The sequence below is a fragment of the Sesamum indicum genome, linkage group LG6 (genome assembly GCF_000512975.1).
Source record: "Sesamum indicum cultivar Zhongzhi No. 13 linkage group LG6, S_indicum_v1.0, whole genome shotgun sequence".
In the NCBI taxonomy this organism is placed as follows: Eukaryota; Viridiplantae; Streptophyta; class Magnoliopsida; order Lamiales; family Pedaliaceae; genus Sesamum; species Sesamum indicum.
In genome coordinates, this window is record NC_026150.1 from 15428323 (window position 1) to 15442880 (window position 14558).

General features: G+C 35.3%; 1 long non-coding RNA gene across 1 annotated transcript; it reads right to left on the reverse strand.

Moving 5' to 3' along the window:
• On the reverse strand, positions 1210 to 1562 carry LOC110012111. Its single transcript, XR_002287202.1, has 2 exons — positions 1484 to 1562; positions 1210 to 1341 (listed from the first exon to the last, which is right to left on the reverse strand). It is a non-coding gene; the product is annotated as an uncharacterized LOC110012111 (long non-coding RNA).

The following is a 14558-nucleotide window of genomic DNA, read 5'->3' on the forward strand; positions in this document are numbered from 1 at the left end:
ATTCCACCAACATTCTGTTCAAAACTCTAGCTGTTAATATTTAATAAATATTGTTAAGATATTAATTTTTTAAGACTTATTTGTAACTCCTACGATAAAAAATACTAACTTAAATTTTTTATATTTTTAGATTATATAAGTTTTATAAAATTTATTCATAATTGTTTTTTTTTTTTGTAACTTCTGAAAATGAAAAAAAAAGGAGACTATTTTATTTTACGTTAAATAATATATTATTATTATGTTCACAAAAATTCAAAAATTTTCGCTACTCATACAAGATAATTACAATCTTATGCATCATGCAAAAATATATATATAAAAAAATAATTTTATGCCTAAAAAAGAACTAATTAATAATTTTATATACTTACTCCTCCTTTACTTTTTCGGATGGAATGAAAGGGGGTTAGATAATTTCATGATTGAGGGTGAGATATTTTGTAAGATGGATTTAATAACCTATTTACTTTGTATGAGTTATTGAGTGATTATTATGTGATAATTTTATGATATATTTATTTTAGTAGTTGTTATTTGGGATAAAATGTGCAATTGACAAAACTAACCATAATAACACAAAAACATCACTATGATCATGTGGTTACATCACGGACTACAAAATATTTAAACTTTCTATATATACATATTATATCTATATCATTTTCCCTACCACCACCATATTTATCTTCATCAAAAAGAACATAATGTTTTTATGAATATATAATAATATAAATTATATATCTTATAACAATATTATTAATATATTTGTATAATATAACAGATATTAAATATATATATATATATATAACTTTTAAAAATCTAAATTTATAACATATCAAAAGAAATTTTAATTTTTCAATATCAATGTACTTATTTGTTATTCTCTAATTTTAAACTTATAATAAATATTTAGTATCATAATTAATAAAGTAAAATTTAAAATAAGTTTATAAGTAAGTATTTTTAGAAAGTATAACTAATTAATCAATAATAAATGAATATTTATATTATATTAAATTATTGCAAGTAATTATTAAAAAAAATTCGCTACTGCCAAACATCATTTTCTTCCCTGTAAGAAATCGTTAGCCCCTCGCCGCTAACTTCCCGGCCACCACCCTAATCTCCCTCGCTCTTTCTCTATCTATCGACGAAAACGTCAGCCTGTCTCTCCACCGCGCCAGTTTGCCCTCATCTCCCTCCCCGGTCCCACCCTCGTTGCCAATGACGAGGCGCCAGCCTCTTCCACATTGGCCTTACACCGCCCCTTTCCCACTAATCCACCTCCTCCCCGCCCAACACTGCCGCCTTAGCCCCCTCCACCTCTCCTGCAAATTTCTTTCATATAAATAGAAAAATAAAGATTCAAAAACCAGGAGCAAATATTTTTTCAAAGGTAAAATTGATCTCAAAATAAAGAGTGGAATTTGCGCATTTTACCAAACTAGCTGAATGTAGAGCTAGGACGCCATTGTCATACCTTTTGTCAAGATGGAGACCTTGATTGTGTGTTTTTTGTCAAAAGCCTGTCTTCACATAATTCACCTAACAAGGATGTGGGTAAATTTGCGGAAACAATGGGGCATTTTCGGAACAATAATTAAGTTCAAGAGGACAATAAGGACAAACACAATTTTTTCTCAACAAGTGTGGGCCAAGTCTTAATTTCATACCAGCTGTTGGCCTATAATATAATCACAACACAAGCTCAATCAGTACCGGGCCCTTGCCTCATGTCACGGGCCAAGAAAATTGAAAGTAAATAACAAATTGGGCCTGATATGTTGTGATACCATGCCTAATAACCACATACAAATTGGGCAAGTCGATGAAAATTCTGACTGGCGCGTACCTCAACACTCTCACCACCATCAAATGTGTGTCAAAAAGACAGTCACAACCATGTCATAAATACCGTGAACCGATGTCGGACGTGCCCTCACGCGCCGCCCAAAGTGGACGAAATCACCCCCTTTTTCGTCAGAATCTTCTCTCTAAGATTTCAGAGGCGTCCCAACGAATTTCTGGGCATATCATATACCGTTGGAACCCTTACATACCATCAATTTGGATTTTTATTGATCGAAAAGAGTGGGCTCCGACCACGAACTTTGAATGATTTTCACCTCGATTCATTGCCGTTCGGACGAATTCCAGTTGCGGACTACCATCATTGGATTCGCCTCGTCCTCGCAGTTCTAATGCGACCAACCTCGCCCATTTTCATCAAGGATTGGCTTAGATCGATACAATTTCCTTCTCAAGCCGCCGTTGAAACTTTCACGCCACCACTGCGCCACCGTCCGAACGAATCACGGCCTTAGACCACCGGTGTTCAAATCCTCTTGTTCAAACCAAATTGGGGTTTCTGCAGGAGTCTTCATTCATTTTGTCCTTTTTCTTTAACAAGTCTTCCTAATGTCAATCTCGCAAGACCTGTACCCAAGTGAAGAGGATTATCTGTACGAGGAAGAGGTTCTTCGCAACCAAATTGGGGGTAAATTAGGGAATGAAGAATGAAGGAGTCTTCCAAGCTGAACGAGATAATTAAATCCGACCCTTGGAGGCTGGATTTTAATAAAACAAATATTGCAGTATAGTGCCAGGTCTTGGTAAAAGTACCGGGCCACACATTTTGCAAGTAAACAGACTGATGACCCCGATTAGCCCGGATATACTGCGTATTCCCATCTAGTAAACACGGCCTAAGGATTTTACATGTAAGTAAATCAAACTTACATTGACCATTTCATCCTCTAAAATATCAAAATTCGGACATATTATGCCGAAAATTCGTCAGAGAAATCAAATTGAGACAAAAATCAAAATTTAGGGATGCAAGTTAAGAAATAAACTTGAATATGACTAAAGTGATTTTAAATAAAAACTTGAGAGACTAAATGTAGCATTACTCTTTTATTAATCATAATCATTTTCTGAAAAGTATCATTAGAAATCATATAATTTATACCTTGCTATACCAAATAAGAAGGATAAAGCTGAAGTATTGCAACATTGTGGGATCGAATAGCAGAGCAATTCTTCTTTGGCAGAGAAATTATGAAGCATGCATGTGTACGTCCACCCTGCCAAAGAAGAATCACACTGTTATTCCTTTTCTCACAATTAAATTTGTTCTTCAAAAGAAGCTGCATGTTATAACACGCCATGTCATTTCGAGTTCATGTCTTGAACACCAACAATTTTCTTTGCTTTATATAGAAACAACATTTGGATATACTGAAAAACGGAATGGTATATGCTTCGAGACTATTCCTCAATTGTTTTACCCCTTACTTTTCATTTGGGCCGTGGTTCCAAAAAGTTTTGAACTTCATACTCTTGTTTTTGATCTATGGATATGCTCTTTTACGTATAGAGAACATTCAAACATTATGTGTACATTTTTGTCATCTCATTGAGGAATTTGATCCTTGATAGCCATTCATTTGTTATAGAAACATAAGATTCCTCGTGTTTATGTCTTTAACATAGAAAAGCAGGAGAAATTATTTTTTTCATTCTTTAACTTTATAAAATATTAATTTTAGTATTGTAAGTATGCCTTTTAATAATATAATCATAAAGTTTACAAAGTTGATGAAATTTAGTCCAATTTAAGATTCTTTTATGTAATTTTCCAGCTAACTTTCGAATTTTAGCCGAAAATTGCACACTTGTCATTTCCTTGCTTAAGTGTCTAACCGTTTATCCATGTATAGCAATGTGTACAGCTAAATAAGGATGAAGCTCATTGGAACTAATACAAATAATATTAAATACTTTTCATATTATTTATAGACAATACAAAAAAACTATTCTATAGTAACGACTTTTGTAATGACTAAGTTATTATTTTGGAACAGTTTTTGAAAGTTGTAGCGACACCCTTTACCGTGGCATTTTTGGACCTGTTTGTGACGGCTTGCTCGACTACCGTTACAATTTATACTGACCTTCTTGACAGCCATGAAAGGCCGTTACAAGAGTAGTCTAATTGCAAAAAATGTATTTGGACCTGTTTTTTGAACCACCAAATTAAATTTGATTTAATTATTATTGGAACAGCCTTTGTAATACATAATGGTTTTGTCTGAATGTTGGATTGGTTTTTGGAATACATTTTTTAATGGCCTTCCATTATGTTGTAATGGTTGTTGTATTGAGCTTTGAATTTATTTTTTCAACAGTTTTATAACGGCCTTTGTAACTCTTTATGTGTATGTAGGTTTAGTTTTCCAACTGCATTTGTTACTGTTTTTTATACTGTTTTAGAATTTGCATTTTGGACGATCGTTTTGAAAATTGATAACTATATTTTTCATGGTCTTTGTAACGGCTTCGTGGTTATATGATAGTTATTCTTATTTCAAAAGTCGTTAGAAAAGCAATGACAAAAGAATATTTTTTATCATATTTAATTTTATTTGATCTATTTTAATATTTACTTTTGTAAAAATATATTATTGAATTTTTTTTATATCTAAGCAGTTTTAATCTCTTGAATTTGTAATATTCTATACAAAAAACATATAATATAATAACAAAATAAAAATAATTTAATTACATTAAATAAAAGTATGGTTTTAACATTATATTTTTACAATTAAAATAAATCATAATCTAAACCCAGCATCTCCTTTGGACGTGTGTTCGCCGTCGCCGCCGTTGAGAACCGGTGAATCAGCTGGAGGCTGGGGTGCTGGAGGATCAGCCAAATGGCATCAATCGGCCGCATGACTCCTCGAGCCTCACTACCCGATCATCAAGGTGGGGGCGCGACGGTTGTGGTGGCGAGGCCGATGGAGAAGTGGACATGTTGGACTATAATGGTCCAACGGTTGTGTGGTGGGCCTCGGAATCGAGACCGAATACTCGGCTCCTCTTTCGGCCGCCCACTGCTAACTACCATACATCTTACTCATTTGGGACCACCATGCCTTGAGAGGACAATGGAGGGTCTTGATCACTGTTTTGTTGGTTCTGGCATTCCTCCATCATCCTTAGGAACAACTCCTACGAACAGATTAATTCATTAGATTTTAAAAAAATAATTTAAATCCAAAAATTAAATTATTTTTATACTTACCGCGACCTCTACTGCCCTCGGGCCACTCCATTGGTTGTCCTCCTTCTTTTTGTAGCACTTCTCGAACGCCTTCAATTGTTTGACGGTGTGTCCGAGTTGCGCCTCCTGTTCAAAAACCATTTAAAGAAAAGATTGCAAAATAAAAAAATTAAATTAAATTAATACTAGAGAGGGGGCAGCCGATTGGGGTGGTTCTAGGGTAGGTATTTTTGTTTTTGTTGTGTAATAATTAATTATTCTAAATAACTAATTAAAATATATATATATACCTTGTATGGATGTACTAGAATGTGTCTAGGTTCGTTCCATTATTTATAAGACAATTTATTCTTTATTCAAATTAAAGAATGAGCAACATAGCACTTTCCAAAAGTGAGAATTGCTAATTAATTAGTTCCTTCCCTAGAATTATCCAATGTGCTTAATTTAAGGGTGTTTGGCCGATTTTATTAGGATAAAAAATACAAGGCCCAACTAATTTTAATTAAATCTAATTTAATTAAAATTCACCTAATTAAGCCCATCATATATTTAATCCAATTAAATACATGAGCCTAGTAAATCTTTATTATTCAATAAGTCTAACTTATTAAATAATAAGGGCAAACCCAATATAAATCAGTCCTATTGATTTATTCTTCCTCTCCTCCATCCAATGGATCTCTCTCATCTGTAAGTAATCCAATTACTTGTGGAATTAATTCCTAATTAATTTCTCGTCTCTTCTTGGTGATTTGTTTGTGACTCTTTAGGTTCACTTCTAACAAGACTTGGGCTAGTGTAAAATACTATTATTAATTAAATCTAATTTAATTACTAATTCTTGATCAAACCTTGATCAAGAAAGCCTGTCATCATAGGTGGCCGTCTAGCAACGGTTCATGTCACTAGAGATTAGGTGAATATCCATGTGAACTTTTAGGCTCTCGAGTCCATACCGATACGGTCCTTCCGTCTACCGTCTCCCGACCATAATCTAGGGCATGAAATTCAGTGTCAAATCCCATTCTGGACTAGGTGTCTATGCTTAATATTTGAGATCGTGTTACGCCAAATTGCTCGACATAGGAACCTCTTTTCCTATTTGACCAATGACTGTGGCCATAGTTTCATAGAGCGTGAACGCATCTTCAAGTACATAGGAGATACCTCTGTCACGTAGTGACAGGGAACGTATCGTGTTTTTGAAATTCACCGTCTTTGCTAACCACTAAGATCGCATAGACGTCCTACGTCTGTTGCTGATGAAACATGAAACTCGTCAAATGAATGTCATTCTTAATGCAAGTCTCCATAGGATACTCGATGTCCATACTCGAGGTCCTCGACTCGGAACATTTTAGACCCAATCCTTAACAATTGATTTCATGACCGCCATCCAATGCACAGTCCACCTGTTGTACGGTTATCAAAGTGGTCTATAGGCTTTGTTCTAATGTCTAAAAGAAATGCAAACATATACAATGAGCTCAACAAAGGAAGTATCAATATTGAATACTTATTTTATTCACTAAATAATATAACATGGAAACAAGTTATTGTCAGAATGGATTACAAGTATGCCAATCTAATTGATTTCCAGATCACCTATTCTAACACATCAATAATGGTCATGAGGCAGGTTTATGTGGTTCCAGATCGACATATTAGATATGTGGTGATAAAAGTATATTTCGGTGCCAAGATGATTGAAGGGTCTTCTATATAGGATCATGGGGTTAAGATGCTATGCCTTGTGGAGAAGCTCAAGACCATAAAGGTTGATCTTGAAAAAGAGACGTACATTGATGTGATCCTTCAGTCTTTTCCTCCTTTTTTTGACACGTTTATCATGAACTATAACATAAATGGGCTTGACAAAGACCTTCATAAGTTGATAAATATATTGGTACAGTATGAGACAATGATTGAAAAGTCTGCATCGTACGTATTGGTAGGCGGTTCGACCTCAGAAGCGAAATGCGAAGGAGCTGGACGTTGAAGAAGGAAGAAGGATAAGATAGAATCAGCTACTGCAAGGGCTCAGAGCGCTCCTGTTACCCTACTCGGCATGGGCAAAGGGAAGAGGAAGATGGTTAGGGAGTCATAGATTCCAAAATATGTTTGCATTAATTGCCGTGAAAATGGACAAAAGAAGAGGGAGTATCCTAAAGTTCTCTATAATCAAGGTATAATTTGTTGTTCAACCTTAAGATGATTACTATTATACTTCTTGGGTATTGGATACTAGTTGTAAAGCTCATATCTGCAAATGGTTTGCAGGTGGTGAAAAGGAGTAGAAGGTTCAGACAAACGGTCCTGAAACTTAGCAATGGTAGGGTTGTTGTTATTGTGGTTAAACGACTAGATAGACTTAGCCATTAGTGATCATGTTATGATAAAGTTGATAGGATATGATTATGTAACCTAACATGATCAAATTTATGTCTTTCCATGTTGGACAATTTAGATTACATGATTTTGGTCAATGATGGTTATTTCATTTGACAAAGAATGGCAATTCTTGTCTGCTGGGTTGTTTACGTAATAATTTAAACACTATCTCGTAAATGGATTATGAGTGCTCAAAAAAATTATAAAAATAGATAATCAAGATAAACTCACAAATCTGGCATGGAAGCTAGGTCACATTTATCTAGTTAGGATACGAAAGGTCAATTCAATGAGTCCAGAAATAAACAAGTTGAGTCTACAAGCTTCCAAGTCCTTCCTGAGCAAGATGAGGACCAAGAAGCACTTTGTAGGACGTACTGTTTTTTAATGTCATTGGTCATTGACGTGTTAGAAAAGGTGACTTGGAAGCCAATTAGATTGGCATCCTTGTAATCTATTCTGACAATAACTCGATTCCATGTAATATTATTTAGTGAATAAAATGAGTATTCACTATTGGCATTTGCTTTTTTGTATTCATTGTATATGTTCGCATTTCTTTTAAACATCACAACAAAGCCCATAGACCACTTTGACAACCGTGCAACCGTTGGAATATGCATTGGATGGCCATCATGAAATCAACTGCCGAGGGTTGGATCTAAAATCTTCGAAGTCGAGGACCTCAAGAATGGGCATCGAGTGTCCTACGGAGACTTGCATTAAGAGTCGCAGTCATTTGATAAGAGTCGTGTTTCATCAGCGATACACGTGGGACGTCTATGCGGTCTTAATGGGTAGCGAGGACAGTTAGTTCTAAAAAGAGGATCTGTCCCCTCTCAGTATGTGACAGAGGTATCTCTTATGCACTTGGAGACGTGTTCATGCTTTATGAATCAATGGCCAGTCATTGATCGAATTGGAAAAGGAGGTTCGTATGTTGAGAAACTTGGCATAACACAATCTCAAGTATTAAGCATATATGCCTAGTTCAGGATGGGAACCAAACCTAATTCCATGCCCTAGACTAAGGCCAAAAGATGGTAGACGGAATGACCGTACCCGTATGGACTAGGGAGCCTAAATGTTCACATGAAAATTCACCTAGTCTCTAGAGCCATAGACTATTGCTATACGGCCACCTATGGTGGCAGACTTTCTTTATTAAGGATTACTCAAGAAATATTAATCAAATTAGATTTAATTAAAGCGTTGGACATTAGCCCAAGTTTAGCTAAAAGGTGAACCTAAAGAGTCACACACAAATAATCAAAAAAGAACAAGGAATTAATTTTGAATTCATTCCATAAGGTGTAAGTAATTTAATTACTCACACGTAGGGGTCCATTGGATGGATAAGCCCAGGTTTAAATTAATAGAATTAATTTAAATTTGGCTTGTCTGTATTTAAGAAATTAAATTTCATTAATTAATAAGAGACAGTTTGGGCTTGAGTATTTAATTAAACTAAATACCTAGTGGGCTCAACTAAATAAATTTTATTAAATTGGATTTAATTAAAATTTATTGGATCTTGAATTTATTTTACATAAAATCAGCCCAATGATTAAGGCCCACTAGCAAAATTGATGGAGGGAAAGTTTGACCAAAGTATTGTATTTTTGGAAAGTGCTAGCTTGGTCATAATTACATGCTTCTCTATTTGGAATGGATTGAAGAGTTACCATGTAGATAATAAAATGTATCTAGATACATTCTTGTTTATCTATTCAACGTATATAAATATATATTTTGTATAATTATAAGAGTAATAATTTATTATACAATACAACAACAAAAAACAAAAATCCTTTTCTACCTCCATCAATTCAACCGCCCCTCTCTTTGGTCTGGATTCCTTCTAGAAAAGGATCAAGACCTCTTTTATTCTGCTATGGTGTGGATCATCTTTTGAGAATTTCAACGTTGGAATCTCAGGTGGACATTCAACGAAATTAGCCAATTGGAAGCTAAAAATTTAAGAGGTAAATTTTGAATTTAAATTTATACTTCTCCTTTTATTTTCTCAACCATAGCCTCGTAAGGTTATATTTTATTGTTGCATAATTTTCATACTACATCAAACCCGCGGTAACTCCAAGGGTAGACCCCTTGGATTCGTTTACTTGCCGCTTTAATTTTAATTGTTATATGCATTTTCATTACCGCTTTCGCTAGCGCGTTCGTGGGCCGTACCATGTGATCCTTCATAAGATACAACCATAGTATGTACGTGATTGCCGTGATTCCTCATGTCTGAAGACTACTCCAATACTATCGAAGTCGGGGACTCAAGTCATACCAACCAAGCCTCAAGACTTCCATATGACGATCCCCAAGGGTGAATTCAGTCGGTTGACCATCTTGTCAACTAACCCATTGAAATTGCATAGACGTCCAACATCTATTGCCGAAAAGCACGAAACTCATATAATGAATGCAATACTCAGTGCATGTCTCAGTAGGAATCTCGATATCCAGTCTCGAGGTCCTTGACTTGGAACGTTCCAGACCAACCCTAAGCTATCAATTACTCATGTTTTCAGACTAACCTAATCATGAGCAATCTGCAATACCGATTCGGTCTTATGGGTCTATCGTAACTTCTGTCGATATTCTGTGGTCCAACCGCATGTGGCATCTTCCTAACTTCGCTCCAAGCAGGCGATGATGCTAGCTAGTACACCCAACAATCAGGTGTAATTTTCATTCCTAACCACTTTCCGATATAACTTCTAAAGTTGCCATACATTCAACTTTCACGACGGAGCTCCTTGTGGTATTCCACTTGGAACCTTTCCGAATTACCACATCATCATAAAGTTTGAATATACACTTAATCTGAGACTGAACATTATTCATATGACGCTGGAAGCTATTATCGCTATAGCCTTCCAGAATCAACTCCTATTGATTTGTGTTAAGAGCTCTTCTTTGATCCTTATTCTAGTATTAAAGATTGCTCTTCAACAACTGTATATTGCCTCGTCAGTGTACACTCGACATCTGTTGTTATGCTTAAGCATAAGCAACATTGGAAATGGTGCACCGAACAACATTCCTATGCTACTTACAATAAAGAAGTAGGGGATGTCAAACATCTAAGCTCCTGTTCAGTCTACCATGGTTGAATCTTAGATAGCTTATTTCTAGATAGAAATCCAATTCGTATATGGAGAATTATGTGAACAATATTCGGTTTTAGAGTTCCACGATATCTTTTTATCATCCAAATGATCAAAACGTTTTTAACATCTAAAATACTACGAACACAATTGAGCTCTCACTGACCTTCCATCTTATTCTTGACCGAGTCATATACCTCAAGAACTTGACAAAACAAGTATTCTAGGTACAGGACATTCAAACTAGGTTTGAACTCCATACAAGATATTATGGATCCAAGTAATTTATCTGGATGGAGGTCTTACATCCCTTCTCCTTATCGGTTAGATTAAGAAACTCTTACATATCAGGTAACTGGAGCTTCCAGATCGTCCTTTGTAGAACTGAAATATAGTCAGTGAAGATTTGATTATAAATGATTTTAGCATTATTCTATAACAAACCTGTACAAATCAGACTACGATCCTAGTTTGCCTCCCACTAGTCCCGTGATGTACGCAGGATCATTCCTCATACTCAAGACCTTTTGTAGACACGGGTTTGCCAATCCATATCAAATATGGTGTCTAGATCACGACCTTAAGAAAATGCCATGTTTTTCAACTTGACAGTTTCTAAAAGTCCATATCTAGATGGGCCAGGTAATTCAGTGAAACACCGATGAAACCAGGTCCAATTAAAGTTTGATTTCTTTCTCACTAGAGATAATTCAACATCTTCTTTTACAGGAAGAATTTCACTGAATTAGAATTCCATTCTCATTAAGATACATCAAGAACTCTTACTAAATACACACCACCTCGATCCAATCGAAGCGTTTGAGTCCGTAACCAACTTGGTTCTCCACTTCGAGTCTAATTCCCCTAACATTCTAAATGTCGTTAGACTTGTGAAACCTCCACTGGTCTTTATGTATTTAGTGACCTACAGATATCTATTTGGATCTAATCAAACAGATCGACAAGCATACTTTGTCCCACAAAGTGCTTTCACGATTTTCTTCAATATTAGGAAGGATTTATAAGTTAGTAAACAAATTATCTATTGCTAAACTCTTCGAATCTACCAACCTACTTACCCTAACTAAGAGGAATATGGTCTAGTTTATGCATGCCATTCTTTGTAAGTTTTTTTTTTTTGACTATTGATTAAGGCATTTGTTATGATCATACATAAACTAATAGAGTATGATAATTTATAATCAGCAAACTCATCGTCAAATAAAAGAAACTTTTATTGATCAAGTTTGTAGTCCAACTTGTCCAACAATTGACTAAAAAACCTTGATCATGTTGGGTTACATAGTTGTATACTATCTTAACATAAATAATAATGGGTAAGTCCACTTAGTCTTATAGCTTTTGTAGCAATGGCCTAGCCATTGCCTAGCTCTAAGACTACATGTTTTAGATTTCTACTCCTTTTCATTTCTGCAAGCCATTTGCAAAAACGTACTTCTAAAGCAAGTATGTAATACTTAGGTAGTAGGATTAGCAATCATGTTGCTCAATAATAAATGCAATAGCTTGGGTGAAGAGGAGTTCATGACACTCCCTCTTCCAATGCCCCTTGGCAATTTATGCAAACATTATGTGTAACTCTTGACTGCCAAACCATTTTTTCATTTCCTTTACCCTCGCCCAACTAGGCAACAGGAGCCTGAAAGCACTTGCAGCGGATGACTCTACTCCATCCTTCTTGCTCATTCAGCATCCGGAACCATCACTCATCTTGGCTTTGAGAAATGCTTATATCGCGGCATATCTAATATGCCGATTTGATGCCCCATAACTCATTTTATGTGGAGGATTATTTAGCCAAGAATGTCCAACGTGTCAAACTGCTCATTGGTCATCGAAGCAAATAAGATGCTGTGGACCTTACGATTGTCCTGATGCCTTAATCCTAAACATCAAATATTCTTCAGGTGAGAACCCCTCTCGCTAGTTTAATAGAAGTGGCTTATTCATGACAGAAGTCAGGTTCCAAAAATCGAGGTCAATTCTCAGATTTCACAGCCAATTTATTGATTAATGTGTTCTATTAAATAAAAATAAAAAATATAATGGAAAAAAGATCCTAGACCTAATGGAAGAGGTTCAAAATGCAAAGCAGAAAAATAAGTAGATTGTTGTAATATTTCTCAAGTTAAGACTTGGTCTTTTAGTCAATAACCCCTCCCATTAGTTCTACAAAAGACCACCACTCTTAAGTGGGGTTTCGGAAAATTATTTCTTAATGGGCTTGGGATCCACAAACACAATTTTCCATGCCCCATTTTTATGATTCACAAGGAAAAAGGCTCATGGGAGGTATCCAATACCAGTCTCATTCCATGAAATTCTCATATTTTGCCTCACCTTTTAACATGATCTTGAGGATTCTAAGCGAATCATGCTACTTGATGTTGAGCTCGACCCATCAACCAAATCACACCTCAATTGTCGCCTCCCACGACTCATAAGACAGGGAAAACTGGAGCGTATTCCTTTGTTCATAACAATATTTCAACTTTCTACAAATCCAAATGTGCCACAACTGGTGAGATAACATATGGGTAGTGGTTCACATTGTTATGGATGGATGGCCAGGACAGATCAAAAAATCATTTAGATCGAAGTCCATTACAGGCCTAATATTTACTTAGTGTCATGCTCAACCATCAACCAAATCACACCTCAACTATCGCCCCCCACAACTCGTGAGAGAGAAAAATAGTGAGCGTGTTCCTTTGTTAACAATAATAGTGCAGCTTGCCTCTATTCCAAACATGCCATAGCTGTGCATCCTATGCATAAAAGATATAGGCAAGCTGCACCATTATTGTTAACAAAGGAACACGCTTACAGCGTCTATAGAAAATAAACGTTTAAAATTTCAATTAAAAGGATGATCAAACATGTGCAGCTTGCCTCTATTCCATTTAGACACTATGCTGCTCGCGTGCAGACGACCTGTGTGCACGCCTGCGCAGGGCACGCACACATTGTGCGACGCGGTCTGACAGTGCGCTGCTACAGTGTTTCTTTGAATTATTTTTTATTCCAAACATTACATTAAAAATAAAACAAAGCATTTATAGAAAAATCTAATACTTTTCTCACACTCAAATCATCCAATTTATTACAAAACTAAACAAGTTAATTTCTACACATAATTATCAATGAAGTAAGCAATTAAAACATACTTGAAAAAACCGTTAAAACACGTTAACATGCTTATCACATAAAACCAATAACTTTTACATGGAACAGAGATCTGATACCACTTTAAAGGCTATGGTTGGGAAAATAAGAAGGTGAAGCATAAATGTAAAATCGAATTTTACCTCTCAAAGTTTCAAGATTCCAATCGGGCAACTTCGTCGAATTTGTCTATTCGAGATTCCAACGTAGGAATCCTCCAAAAATAAATTACACCACACCGAAATAAATGAGACTTTGATCCCTTTTCTTGAAGGAATCAAAACCAAAACTCTCACCTAGTGAGAAGGGGAGAGGCGGCTGAAACTAGGAAGAGAGGGAGGGCGTTTTTCTTTTATGTATTGTATTGTGCAATGAAATTATTTCCTAAACAGTTATACAAAATACTAATATATATGCCTTGAATAGATGAATAAGAATGTGTCTAGATACATAACCTAGATAGCACTTTCTAAAAGTGCAATTTTCTCTCCATCAATTTTGCTAGTGGGCCTTAATGAGTGAGCTGAATTTATTAAAAATAAATACAATGTCCAAAATTTTAATTAAATACAATTTAATAGAATTCATACAATTGAGCCCACTAGGTATTTAATCCAATTAAATACTCAAGCCCAAATTATCTCTTTATTAATTAATAAAATTCATTCATTAATTAATAAAGACAAGACCAATTTAAATTAATCCAATTAATTTAAACTTGAGCCATCCATCCAATGGAGCCCTATGTGTGAGTAATCCAATTACTTACACCTTATTGAAAT